Source organism: Drosophila takahashii, chromosome 2R (genome assembly GCF_030179915.1).
Source record: "Drosophila takahashii strain IR98-3 E-12201 chromosome 2R, DtakHiC1v2, whole genome shotgun sequence".
NCBI lineage: Eukaryota > Metazoa > Arthropoda > Insecta > Diptera > Drosophilidae > Drosophila > Drosophila takahashii.
Window position 1 is genome coordinate 20,747,987 of NC_091679.1, and position 15,045 is coordinate 20,763,031.

The 15,045-nt window shown below is 38.6% G+C and overlaps 1 protein-coding gene across 8 annotated transcripts in view; it reads left to right on the top strand.

Moving 5' to 3' along the window:
• Positions 1-15,045, top strand: part of dpr12 (defective proboscis extension response 12) — a 105,676-nt gene that overhangs the window by 30,377 nt on the left and 60,254 nt on the right. The window lies entirely within an intron of this gene.

A 15,045-nucleotide genomic window follows, 5' to 3' on the forward strand; every position in this document is an offset into this window, starting at 1 on the left:
AGCTAAGTTTTGATGAACTGGAAGACGAAGACGATACAACAATAATTGCTTTATTAGCAGAAGAAGCATTACAGTGTTTATGAGGTAAAGTATACACATTTTCATGGGCAAAGCTGTTCAACATGTAAAGGCGTTGTTTTGTAAAATTAAAACCATTTTTTGACTCTAGTTTTTTATTTTCGTTTATAAATAGATTGTCAAGATTTAATTTTGAAAATGCTGACTAACATGCGCAAATCCACGTTAAGGCCCTAAGGGATAAATTGCGCCTCACTCTTGTGAAAAAATAATGGAATGGAAAATAATTGACCAACAAATTTGTTTTAAGAACAACTCACCACCCCACATCCAAATCCTGGATCCGCCACTGCTGCTTACAATTCTCAGCCCAATTCAAATCGAGTAACAATGGAAAGAGGAGTGAAAAAGTGACCCTTGCTGGCGCGGAGGAAAGATTATTTCTTCAGCTGACAACAATATTCAACTATCAAGACCGTATAGAGGAGATTATATCCAAAAACAACTCCTTTTCTAATAGTCAGAGCAAATAACACCTTCCTTACGGTTATATCCACAAATGATATGTAGTTTAGAATCAAGTATATTTTATATTAAAATAAAAAAATTAAATAAAAACATAGTTTTGTAAATTTTGTATTGGTTTTTGGGTTTTTGGGGATTTATTGGAATTTATATAATCTCGGCCGAGCTCAATTCAAGTACGTTTGGGATAAAATTATCCCGTTTTTCGGGATTGAAACTATCCCGTTCGGGATTAAATTTAGTACGTTTGGGATAGAATCGATCTCGATTTTCGGGGTTGAATTAATCCCGGCCTACTCAATAACGATAAATTCAATCTATTTTGGCTTGCAAAACTACGGGATTACTTCAATCTTTTTTGGATTAATTTTAGCATATTCGGGCTTACCCTGTTTTCAATCCCGTTTTGCATTGATTCAATACCGTTTGACTTGAATTTTTTTTTCAGTGTATACACGGGATCTTTATCAACAGTTTTTGGTACCTCGCGTTTTTTTCTTTTGCGCCGTTTGAGAGTGACACCGATTTTGCTCCAAGTCTACCTTGTAGGGTATCGTGACGAACTTTTTGTAGGGTATTGTGACGAACTTTTTTTATTCAAGAATTTTAACTGTTATCGTTGATTATTTGTAAAAAAAATATAATAATACCAGATAACATTTACTGCTGCAGTTTTATTGTTGTTTTTAATAATGACGTCAGTTTAATTAAATTTTGTAAGTTTGGATATTATCTTATTACTTCTTTCTTTTCCGTATCGAAAATAACTTTTCCGTAAATAATGTTGAAGTTTACAAGTTATATCGTTCTACTTGCACATCTCTAAGCGATAGTTTCTCCTATTCCTTTTTCTTCTTGTTTTCTGCCGCTCTATGATGCTTTGTACCTCTCACTCAATAAAATACGTTTGTCGTGTGCGCACGTAAATTCGGCGTTCTTTCTTGGTATTTGGTATCGGCTCGATTTCAGCATTAACATTGGTTATGGGCCCAGTCTCGCGAATCTAAGATGAGTGCATATCAAATAGAAAAGTTAAGTGATCAGAATTACGATGTGTGGAGTATTCAGATGCGAAGAACTTTGGGGCATCGTTAGTGGCAAGCTGAAGTTGACTAACGAGTCAACATCCGAGGAAGCTGCCAAATGGAACTTAATGGACGAAAAGGCATTGGCATGCATAATTCTTAATGTGAATGTGTCGCAGTTAAGTTATGTGAAAAATGCAACCTCAGCGCTAGCAGCATGGGCCAAGTTGCGCGAGGTGTATGTCTCAAGAGGACCACTTCGAAAAGTGTTGTTGTTTAAAAAACTGTTAAATTCGAAATACTCGGCAGATCAAAGCATGGTTCAATACTTGAACAATTTCGAGGAAATAATTGACAAATTAAACGAAGTGAACGTCGAAATACCCGAGGAGTTAAAAGTGATAATTCTAATGTCAAGTTTAAGTGCGGAGTATGAACATTTTGTTGTTGCTATGGAAACAAGAGATTCGCTACCGGTCTTTGAATCACTCAAGATCAAACTTTTGGCAGAGGCCGAAAGAATGAACGAGAAAAGTGAGAAGGATAGCAAGCAACACGCGTATTATGCTGGTTCGAGAAGCGAAAAACAAAACGCACATGCAAAGGAAAACGGTAAATTTAACGGAAAGTGTTTCGTGTGTGGCAAACGTGGCCACAAAGCAACGCAGTGTAGAGAGAGAGGAAAAGACGGTAAAGGCAAATTTCAAAGCGAAGAGAGAAGCAATGAAAGATTATCGTTTTCGGTTTTTGCTGCTGTGAATCAGGAGAACATAACAAAACAGACTTGGTGCCTGGACAGTGGGGCAACTTCTCATATGTGCTGTGTGAAAAGTGCGTTTGTTTCGTTGGTCGAAGAAAAAGACAAAGTTATGTTAGCAGCGGACAAAATAATTGAATCGCCTGGCAAAGGAAACATCAAAATAAAAACCAGCGATTGTGAAATAACATTGCAAGACGTGTTGTATGTGCCAGATTTACAAATGAATTTCTTTTCCGTTAGCAAAGCAATGCAGTATGGGCATACCGTGTATTTTAAAGAAAATCGCGCGACAGTAACGGCAAAAGATGGAGCTGTTATATTAAGGGCGCAACTGCAAAACAATTTATTTTTGTTCAGTGACTTAAACGTGAACCGATTGTTCTCAGTGCAACAAAAGGCGGTCGTGTGGCATAATCGATATGGTCACCTTAATTATCGAAACCTTAAGGAACTGATAGTAAATCAACGTGTAAAAGGCATTGACGTTAATAACATTCCGGTTGAAATAAATTGCAACACCTGCAACAAATCCAAGATTTGTGTTTTGCCATTCCCTAAAAAAAGTCACGCGCGAGCAAATAACATTTTGGAACTAGTTCATTCGGACGTGTGCGGACCGATAAATGTGAAATCGATAAGTGGCGCAAAGTACTTTATAACCTTTATCGATGATTTTTCAAAGCGAGTGTTTGTTTACTTTATGCAAACCAAGGATCAGGCATTTGAAAAGTTCAAAATGTTCAAACAGCTAGTTGAAAATCAAACACAAAAGCGAATTAAAGCGATTCGCAGTGACAATGGCGGGGAGTATATAAACCACAAGTTCGACGAATATCTGCGTGAGTGTGGAATTAAGAGACAATTAACCGTGCCATACACCCCGCAACAAAACGGTGTGGCCGAAAGAGCGAATAGAACGCTTGTTGAGATGGCGCGCAGTATGATGCTGCACAAAAACATTGAGGAGCCATTGTGGGCAGAAGCTGTTGCAACTGCAAGCTACTTACGAAATAGATCTCCATCGCAGGCGCTCGACGGGATCACCCCTATGGAAAAGTGGAGCGGCAAGAAGCCTTCGGTCGCGCATCTACGGATTTTTGGTTCACCCGTATATGCACTGGATAAGATGCATCACCACAAGTTTCGTGGGCAAGGGCAAGGAGTACACGTTCGTCGGCTACTCGCTCACCGCCAAGGCATATCGACTATTCGACAATGAGGCTCGACAAATCGTAGAAAAGCGGGACGTCAAATTTGTTGAAGACGAAGAAGTATCGGGTAATCAACAGGCAAGCACTAACGATTTTACTTCATTTATCTTAGAGTTTCCACAAGCCGCAACAGATTCAGAAGAAGTCGGTGCAGCAGAAGGCGAAGTTGGAGAAGAAGCAGCTTCAGAAGAAGTCGGTGCAGCAGAGGGCGAAATAGCACAAGCAGCTCCAGAAGAAGTCAACGCGGAGAACTCAGTTCCAGAAGGCGAGCATCCAGATCCAGATGAGCAAAACTCTGATGACGACGAGTTCGAGAGTTTTGAAGAAGATAATGCCAGTCCGCCAAGCAGCCCCGTTGATGGTGTACGTGCTCACCGTGGTCCAGGTAGGCCCAAGATTATACGCACTGGCCAGCGAGGTAGGCCAAGAAAAGAGTACAATATGGTCAACAATATTGTAAGCTATCATGACATTGAGACGCCCGACACAGTAAAACAGGCACTAACGGGCACGCATTCGTCTAAGTGGCAAAATTCTATGGAACGTGAATATGAGGCCCTTATCGAAAACAAGACTTGGTCTTTGGTAGATCTTCCTTCAGGTGCAAAAGCTATAGGATCCATGTGGGTGTTCCGAGTTAAGCGAGATGTTGAAGGAAATATCATAAGGTTTAAGAGCAGACTTGTAGCCAAGGGGTGCAGCCAGCAATATAGAATAAATTACTACGAAACCTTTTCACCCGTCATTCGATATGAGAATATAAGGCTTTTGTTGGCAGTAGCAGCAGAAAAGGAGCTATACCTTCATCAAATGGATGTTTCAAATGCATATTTGAACAGTAAATTGAACGAAATAGTATATATGAAGCAGCCAGAGAATTTCGTCAGCGATCAACATCCCAACCGCGTGTTAAAGCTTAACAAAGCTATATATGGCCTCAAACAGTCTGGCAGGGCCTGGAATAGCACACTGGATGACACTTTAAAAGGATTGGGCTTTGAGGCTACTACAAGCGAGCCGTGTCTGTATAAGAAAATAAGTCAGAATTCGTACAATTTGATAGCCATATACGTCGATGACATCATATTAGCTTGTTCGCAAAAGAGTGATCTGGATAGTATCAAAAAGAAGTTGCACGAAAGTTTTAATATTCATGACAATGGTCCATTGCATCACTTTCTTGGAATGGAGATACAGCGACAGGGTGAGCGTGGTACAATTTCTGTGTGTCAGAAGCAGTACATTAAATCTCTACTTGAGAAGTACAACATGAATCAGTGCCGACCTGTTTCAACTCCGTTAAACCCTGGATTTCAAATTCGCTGCGATAGTGACAACTGTGCCGAAGTAGATACAACTGACTATCAGTCACTTATCGGATCTATAATGTACCTGGCTATTTCAACGCGTCCTGACATCATGCACTCTATAAGCAAGTTAGCACAGCGAAACTCCAACCCACATGTCGAGCATGAGTCTGGCGCAAAACACATTTTGCGATACCTGTCGAAGACGATCGACTTAAAGCTACACTATCGCAAGACCGGTCAACGATTGCAGGCGTTTGTCGATGCAGACTGGGCAAACGATAGTCTGGATAGAAAATCGTACTCTGGGTACTGTTTTTACCTGGGTGGATCAGCTTTCTCCTGGGAATTCAAAAAGCAAGGATTAGTCGCGCTCAACAGCACCGAGGCTGAATACATTGCTTTATCCACTGCATCCAGAGAAGCAATCTACTTGCGTCGTCTACTAAAAGAAATAGCATTTCATCCGAAAGCAGAGCCCATCGAGATAAACGGCGACAACTTAAGCGCACAGCAGATTGCATCGAATCCTGTGCATCACAAAAGGACCAAGCATGTCGACATCAAGTATCATCATATTCGCGAGGTCATTGCTAGAGGAGAAGTTTTTATAAAATATGTCCCCACCAACGAAAATGTAGCAGACATCTTTACTAAAAACTTACAGAAAGAAAAGCATAATAATTTTGTAAAGTCGCTTGGTTTAAATGAAAAATTGTAAGGAACAATCTAACTTGAGAAGAAGTGTTGAAGTTTACAAGTTATGTCGTTCTACTTGCACATCTCTAAGCGATAGTTTCTCCTATTCCTTTTTCTTCTTGTTTTCTGCCGCTCTATGATGCTTTGTACCTCTCACTCAATAAAATACGTTTGTCGTGTGCGCACGTAAATTCGGCGTTCTTTCTTGGTATTTGGTATCGGCTCGATTTCAGCATTAACAAATAATATATAAAAAAATTTATTTTTTTGTTTGCTAAATGGATGGTTTACACCAAACGCTGTGGAATTTGGCTACGTTGAAATTTCGAATCCAAATTTTTTTAGAAATATGCTCAGTAAATGTAAGTAACTTTCTGCTTTTACACTTTTAAAAAATATTGATTTTTGGAGAAGTTACATTAAAGAACAAATCGTTCGTCACATTACCCTACAACTTTTGAAAGTGCAAAAAAAGAAGGGTTCACGCCAAACGCTGTGGGATTTAGCTGCATTGGAATTTTGAATTTCGAATTTTACAGGGCTATGCTCAGTAGATGTAAGCAACTTTCTGCGTTTACACTTTTGAAAAATATTGATTTTTAGAAAAGTTACATTCAAAAACCGAATCGTTCGTCACCTTACCCTACACTCCCCTATATTAGATTCGTGCAAAAGTATGTAACAGCTAGAAGGAAGCGTTTCCGACCCCATAAAGTATATATATTCTTGATCAGGGGCACTAGCCGAGTCGATCTAGCCATGTCCGTCTGTCCGTCTCTCCGTCTGTCCGTCTGTCTGTCTGTATGAACGCTGAGATCTCAGAAACTACAAAAGCTAGAAGGTTGAGATTTCCCTTTGGCTTCCTACGCAGCGCAAGTTTATTTTAGCCGAGCGCCACGCGCACAATCGCCCACTAACGATTTTAAAATGGGTCCTGCGCGCACATCTTTAAAGATTTCCGAGAAGTATAAATGCAATTTTGTTGTGTATATTTATACCTATCGAAATGTAGCAGACATTTTTCAAATCGGACCATTCATTTAAAAGTTATACGCAATCAAAATTTATATATCTATCTCCCTCGCACTATCCAGTACAGCGTTCGCACTCCCTTTAGCTGAGTGACGGGTATTAGATAGTCGGGACACCAACCCGACTATAGCGTTCTCTCTTGTTTTTTTTCTAAAATTGTTCTAAATACAAGGGCGATTTGCCTTAAAAATCACTCCAAAAGTGTGAAATTCGGTAGCCCAGCGGTCTAATCACTTGCGCTTTCAACTTTGCTATATGGGGACTAAGGTCGTGGGGTTGTGGGTTCGAACCCTGTGTGATTCAACTTGATTTTTATGTTTATACCCGTTACTCGTAGAGTAAAAGGGTATATTAGATTCGTGCAAAAGTATGTAACAGCTAGAAGGAAGCGTTTCCGACCCCATAAAGTATATATATTCTTGATCAGGGGCACTAGCCGAGTCGATCTAGCCATGTCCGTCTGTCCGTCTGTCCGTCTGTATGAACGCTGAGATCTCAGAAACTACAAAAGCTAGAAGGTTGAGATTTTCCACACATATTCTTTGGCTTCCTACGCAGCGCAAGTTTATTTTAGCCGAGCGCCACGCCCCCTCTAACGCCCACAATCGTCCACTAACGATTTTAAAATGGGTCCTGCGCCCACATCTTTAAAGATTTCCGAGAAGTATAAATGAAATTTTGTTGTGTATATTTATACCTATCGAAATGTATAAGACATTTTTCAAATCGGACCATTTATTAAAAAGTTATACGCAATCAAAATATCTACATATATCTATCTCCCTCGCACTCCCTTTAGCTGAGTTACGATTATTAGTCGGGACACCAACCCGCGTTCGCACTTCCTTTAGCTGAGTGACGGGTATTAGATAGTCGGGACACCAACCCGACTATAGCGTTCTCTCTTGTTTTTTTTTAAGGTTATAATACTAAGGGCTGGTTTCTCGAGTGCCGGCTAACATTTCCCGAACAGATAAAGTCCCTGCTAAGGCATTTTGGCTTTCTCGAGCATAAATGTGAGAGCTAACTTTGACAGGGACTCGGAGTCCCTGTTAAGCGTTTTCGACTCGATAGAATGACAGCTGATTTCCCAAAGCCAACTATGAAGAAGAAACAAAATCACAGCTGACTTTTTCTTTAAATTATACCCAAACAGCTGATGAAATAATCGAAGCATGCCATTTTTTGCGCTTCACAGCACAATTCTGTGCGTTAACAGCACTCTGTAATTGTTTCTCGTTCAGATAAATTAAAGCAGTCGAGAAAGCGGATTTGCTTTTACGAACAGTTTATCTGGTATTTAAGTTTTTCGAACAGATAGCTATCAGGGACTTTGACAGGGACTCGAGAAACCGGCCCTAAGGAAATTTTTTCGTCCGAATTTTAAATTAATGTAGTCTTCAACCTTAAAAACGTATGGGAATTCTGAGTTAAAAGCATACCTTGTGTTTGCGGGCAAGAAAACCGCCCTAATTGTCACAGTCGTCAGGAAAAAAATATACGGTTTAGTTGCCTTTAGTCAAATTATAACGTAGACCTCAAGAAAATAAGATGTGTGCAGAGTTTGTACGTCGCCTTGCGCGATGGGTCTGTGGTGCAGCGGTAGGACGTTAGACTCTGAACCGAGAGGTCGTGGGTTCGATTCTCGGAGTGACCAAAAGTAAGTTGTTTTTTCTCCTCATATTTATTTCCCTAATTCGTTTACAAATATGATTTTTCAGTTCTAACGGTTGTGCTGTATAGGTCGCGCCCCCCTTAACGCAGCTCCCATATAGCTACACACCAATACAATAACATGAAACGGTGTCCTCCGCCGGTGTTGTTTAATTAAAGCAGTCCCAGTTCTCAGAATATACACGATTGAAATATGTACATTAGGGCGGTCCACATTTGTATGGAAATTTTTAAGGTCCTACTCCCACCCGCTTATACGGTGCGCATTGTGGTATTCAAGGTATACCAAAAGACAATTTAAAGAAAAATCGTGTTTTAAGGTCTGCGAATTGGTTTCAAAGTTTATCACCCATACGCACTGTTGCCTTCGATCAAAAAGTTTTTCTGATCAAGGTGGCATATATATCAACAATTCAGTTGATGTTTCGTTCTCCTTTTTTTTTTTAGCAATTATTCCAACGAAATTCATAATTTGACAAGACAAGAAATGGGAGAGCGATTTTTTTCGACCAAATTCGAACTGTTATACATGTCGTATGAGTAATTTTAAAGCAAACTTTGAAGACGTTTCGCAAGGTCTAAATCTCGAAAAAAAATTGTTTTGTTTTCACATACATTTTTTGCATACTTTAATATACCATGTTAAGGGGTGAGAAAAGAATTTTATTTTTTGGACCGCCCTAATGTACATGCTTCCCAAATTCAGCTAAGCATGCTTAAACACGATTTTTATACCCTTGTAGAGGGTATTATAATTTCAGTCAGATGTTTGCAACGCAGTGAAGGAGACGTTTCCGACCACATAAAGTATATATATTCTTGATCAGCACCAATAGCCGAGTCTATCTAGCCATGTCCGTCTGTCCGTCTGTCCGTCTGTCCGTCTGTCCGTTTCTATGCGAACTAGTCTCTCAGTTTTAAAGCTATCGCGATGAAACTTTCCCGAAGGTCTTCTTTCTATTGCAGGTAGTACATATGTCGGAGCCAGCCGGATCGGACCACTATATCTTAAGGCTCCCAAACAAATATAAGAAAATTCATTCATTCAACTTTGTAGAAAGTAGGCGTTTTGATTCTTGACTACTTAAAAACAAAATTGAAATAAATCGAAACGCTGAATCTGGAATCCCTGGAACTGCACCGAGTGAGTATTCTTTTATCTACAAGGGTATATAAGCTTCGGCTGGCCGAAGGTAGCTTCCATTTTTAATTGATTTAAATAAGATTGAAATCATTTCACAGTATCAAAACCACATTTGATTTATTTTATTGTAAATAATAAAAAGAAAAGCTAATTTTAGAAGTTGTTCTTGTTTTTTAATTGTCTATTTTTTAGGACCTTTGCCTTTACAAACTGAAAATTCGCCCTTACTTTTAGAAAAATACGCCTTAAACTTATGGCAAATCACCCTAAAAATAGGAAAATATTTCTCAATTCAAGAAAAATCACCCTAAATTAAACCAAATTTCCATAGGGTTTTTTTAGAAAAAATTTTCTAAATACACGGGCGAATCGCCAGCGGATACGATTTACGGGCGATTTTCTTAATCCACGGGCGAAAAGTCAGTTTTTTAGGGCGATTTAGGGTAAAAATTTCTATGAGTGTACAAAATATAGTCCACATGACCAACATTTTAGGTAATGCATGGCCTTGGCGCCTTTTTCTGGCATTGTTTCCTAAAATTTTAGGTAATTAGGCCCCTTTTTAGTCAATTTTGTTTTCTGGGTGCAGTAATAGAGAATTTTCGTAAACAACTTCATCAATTTCAAGTGATTTTTTTTGTCAAAACACAGTATTATTATTTTATTATCAGGGTACTTGAACTTTTCTTTATAATTATGTAAGGTGATGGTTATAATTTGGTTATATATTTAAATCGATTTTGCCTGCAAATAATATCAACATCCTAGTTGGCGGTGAGGCCGTCGTTAAATGCGTTGTTTTCTTGCTTTTTAGCTCACTGAAGCGTGTCAGACGTCAGCTTTTAAATACTGATTACTGATTTCTGGCCCTGGAAAAGACTCCAGATACAACTTACAAGCTTTCTGGCCACCTGGAGCGCAAACGGTAATGGAACGCGATTTCGGGCTTCCTCAGTTGCCGGAGAAACTTTTCGTGAAAACAAAATTGTTGTTCTGTTGCCAGGGACATTGATATCAACATCAACAAAGAAAGCACACATCCACTACATGAGACATCACTAGTCATGCAGCTGAGCTCTGGTCCGCCACCCAGGCCACTTCAGGGTTTGCTTATTTGTATACACTCGACGCTGTTATTGCCTTGTTGGCCACTCGCACAAAATGCGAGTGGGGAGAAAAGACTGCTTGGCTCGCACAAATTTGCTTAGAGGTTTTCCAAAATATTTTGAATCGCAAAATGCTCAATTTATTGGACAGATAAATCCCTCGACACCGCCTGGCATGTTGTCGCTCAAAATGTGAAATTTATATGAAAAGTTATTTTCCCGCCGCTCGGTCGTTGCGGTGGCCCAAGAGAGATCAAAGTAGCGAAGTAAATTAACTTGAAATGTTGGAAACGATAAAACGCAGCCGATAAGCGGGCCAACATAGGTCGCTTGGTGGTAACTTTCATGGCTCTTATCGCAGCTTGCCTTTGAGTCCCCACTCCATGTATGTATACATGGGGCCGCGTAGGCCCCTCTAGCACCCTCGTGTTATTGTGGGCCTCGAGAATGGCGTGTCCTAATGCGGGGTTGAATGCAAATATGTCAGCCCAAAGACCGCCACTGCATTCTCCATCGCCGTGCAATTGAATTATTGCATGCCGCGGCTAATTCCGCATGTTTGCCCGTCCTGTAATTAGCCGAGCGCACATTAATTGAAGTGCCCCGACTGTCACGGGCAGTCTGACAAAACACTGGCACACTCACTGCTTCAGCATGTGAGTTTAGTTATTTCCAGCGTATATTCAAAGCCATTCCGCAACCCGTGAAAGTATGCTCGACAATTGGCCTTAACTTGTTATTCCGCGCATGGCGCTGAATGCATTATTAATTTTCTTTGAGAGAATAAATAGGCGTATATTTAACACTGTTTTGTCCAGAATTTTTTTGCTAGAAATTTAAGAAGAAAGGGCATGCACACAACAAAAAACTTGGTAAAATCAACTGTTATAATTGTCAAACAGGCCCCAACCAGCAAAATTGTCAATTCTACTAAGTAAATAGTCATTTCACAAAAACAAAATACACACAATTAGCAAAGACACAAACCCAAAGCAAAAACAAAATACATGTAACTATTTTAATAGTTACGTAACTATCTTTGTTGGTCAATTTTACCAAGCCAAATTTTTTGTGTGTGGAAACCTAGGAAAACAAACTTGCGCTGAGTCATGAGCCTAGACAGAAAAATAATTTCCGGAAAATGCGTCGTTCGAGCTGCAAAAAGTAAAATATAACGTTTTAAAAAGCAATAAGTTTATACCATATGAGACATGACAGGAATATTGGGGCGAAATAGGGGATTGAAATGTACAACCTGTTTTTATAATTTTAGTCAGATGTTTGCAACGCAGTGAAGGAGACCTTTTCGACCACATAAAGTATATATACTCTTGATCAGCATCAATAGCCGAGTCCATCTAGCCATGTCCGTCTGTCCTTCTGTTCGTCTGCCCGTCTGTCCGTTTCTATGCGAACTAGTCTCTCAGTTCTAGGGCTGGCCGAGTCGATACAGCCATGTCCGTCTGTCCGTCCGTCCGTCTGTCCGTCCGTCCTTCTGTCCGTCCGTATGAACGCTGAGATCTCGGAAACTACAAAAGCTAAAAGGTTGAGATTTTCCACACATATTCTTGGGCTTCCTACGCATCGCAAGTTTATTTCAGGCATTGCATTTATACTTCTCAGAAATCTTTAAAGATGTGCGCGCCAGACACATTTTAAAATCGTTAGTGGGCGTTTGTGGGCGTTAGAGGGGGCGTGGCGCTTGGCTGAAATAAACTTGCGCTGCGTAGGAAGCCCAAGAATATGTGTGGAATAACTCAACCTTCTAGCTTTTGTAGTTTCCGAGATCTCAGCGTTCATACGGACGGACAGACGGGCGGACAGACGGACATGGCTATATCGACTCGGCTAGTGACCCTGATTAAGAATATATATACTTTATAGGGTCGGAAACGCTTTCTTCTCCCTGTTACATACTTTTGCACGAATACAATATACCTTTTTACTCTACGAGTAACGGGTATAAAAACTTATAAATTTAAAATTAAATATTTTTTAAGAGAATTAAATATTTTAAAAATTCAGTACTTCGGAAAACACACGGTTTCCGAAGAAGTATTTTTCTTCTCATTTTGATTCATCAATTCTTCACAAAAAGGTAAAATAAAATATTTAAGTAAGGAAAAACAAGAAAGGAAGCTAGCTTCGGAAAGCTGAAGCTTGTATACCCTTGCAGATCATTCTATTAATTTACAAATCGCAAAAATGTTAAATTTCTTATTATTTCACATTAATTTTTCGATCGTTTCTATCACAGCTATATGATATAGTAGTTAGATCTTTTAAAAATTATAATCGAAATTCGGAAATATTTCAAAATAGTCATATCCCAGAGTAGAAGGGAATGTAATAAAAACCAACAAAGATATAATTTTTTCCCATTAATTTCCATTTAATTTTTCGACCGTTCCTATGGCAGCTATATGATATAGTGATCCGATTTAAAAAACAAAAAAACCGAAATTCAGAAATATATTAAAAAAAATATTCCCAAGAGTAGAAGGTAAAATTTTAAAAAACACCAAAGCTAGAATTTTTTTACGTTTTTTTTTTTGATCCTTTCTATGGGAGCTATAAGATATAGTTGTCCGATCCGGTTGGTTCCGACTTATACACTACCTGCAATAGAAAAAAGACTTTTGGAAAGTTTTATCCCGATAGCTCAAAAACTGAGAGACTAGTTTGCGTAGAAACAGACAGGCGGACAGACGGACAGACGGTCATGGCTAGATCGACTCGTCTTGTGATGCTGATCAAGAATATATATACTTTATGGGGTCGGAAACGTCTCCTTCACTGCGTTGCAAACTTCTGACTGAAATCATAATACAAGGGTATAAAAATGGAATGAAACATTTTACTTTTAACTTTTTTTGAACATAAAAGGCATTTTTTAAATGTATTGTATTATTAAGTTTATTATATTGCCGTTACTAGCTCTCTAGAGCTTTATTATTAGCTAATATTTCGTATTATTTTGGCATTCATTTTTTTGATCCTTCCTATACAGCTTTATAATATAAACGTCCGAGTTTAGTTACACCCAAAAAAAATGATCATAGAAACTAAACTATTTCTACATTAAAAGTAAACTATTGAGTGTCAAAAATTTCTCGATACTCTGAGTATTAAGCTAATGGACTTCGAAAGTATAAAAATGAAATTTTCGAAGTTGTCAAGTTTAAACTAACGAGTATACAGTTTATACTCACTCAGTGTACTGAAATTTAGGCTGCTAGTTTATTTTGTATACTATTTAGTATAATGCCAGTATAAATATTATACCCCGTATTAAAGAGACAAAATTCAAAAAATGTTATTTTGTACTTTTCATATATTATTAAAAATATTTTTTACATTTTTATAAATTACTGAAGGTAATTTTTAATTTAACAAATAAACATAAATACAATACATGTACAAAATATGTACGCATGTATGCATCTGGAGCGCAATTCATGGTGGTGTCAGTAAAAAGAAATGAATTTACTCTTTAGTTATGCACTAAGACACAATTTTAATGTATTTACATTTCAAATAAGCCCAAAATAAGCAAATATTAAAATTTTCACAGGTAATTTTCACAAACAAACCTTAAACAGACCGCAGCGTCGTTTACAAAATACACTAATGTTAAATACTAACGCGTCGAATATCATTAAAAAGCGGTAACACTTTTTCGGTTCGAAATGTCCAGGTTCCAAACCAGAGCATCCTGGCCTCACACCAGGAACAAAAATAGAAACTTCGGTATAGAAATTAAACTCAGGGCATAAACTTAACACTATTTAGTCTTAACCTAACACTAGAGGTGGAGAAACATCGATGTTTTCGATGTTTTAATAGGCAAACATCGATGTAACATCGAAAAACATCGATGTTTTTCCACCTCTACCTAACACTATTGAGTCTGCTCCCCACATTATTTAGTTTTAAATTAATACTGACAGTTTAACACTAGCTGTAGTATACTTTTAATACAACGCTCATTAACTGAAAACTTTCGGATTTTTTTTGGGTGTACATTAAATTCGAAATTTGGAAATGTACAACAAAAGCTTTATCCCAGAGAAGAAGATAATGCAATAAAAATCAACAAAGATATCATTTTTTTCCAACCGGTTAGAAAGAAAAACAAGAGATAACACTACAGTCGGATACGCCGACTATCAGATACCCGCTACTCAGCTTAAGAGAGTGCGAGGGAGATGGAGATATAAAACTTTGATCGCGCATAACTTTTTAACGAATAGTCCGATTTAAAAAATCTTCATTTCGATAGGTATTGATAAACATAATAAAACTGCATTTTTACTTTTCCGAAATCTTTAAAAGTGTGGGAGCCAGACATCTTTTAAAATCGTTTAAGGTGATTGTGGGCGTTAGAGGGGGTGTGGCCCTCGGCTGAAACCAACTTGCGTTGCGAAGGAAGCCCAAGAATATGTGTGGGTAGTTCCAACTTTCTAGTTTCTGTAGTTTCCAAGATCTCAGCGTTCATACGGACAGACAGACGGGCAGACGGACATGGCTAGATCGACTCGGCA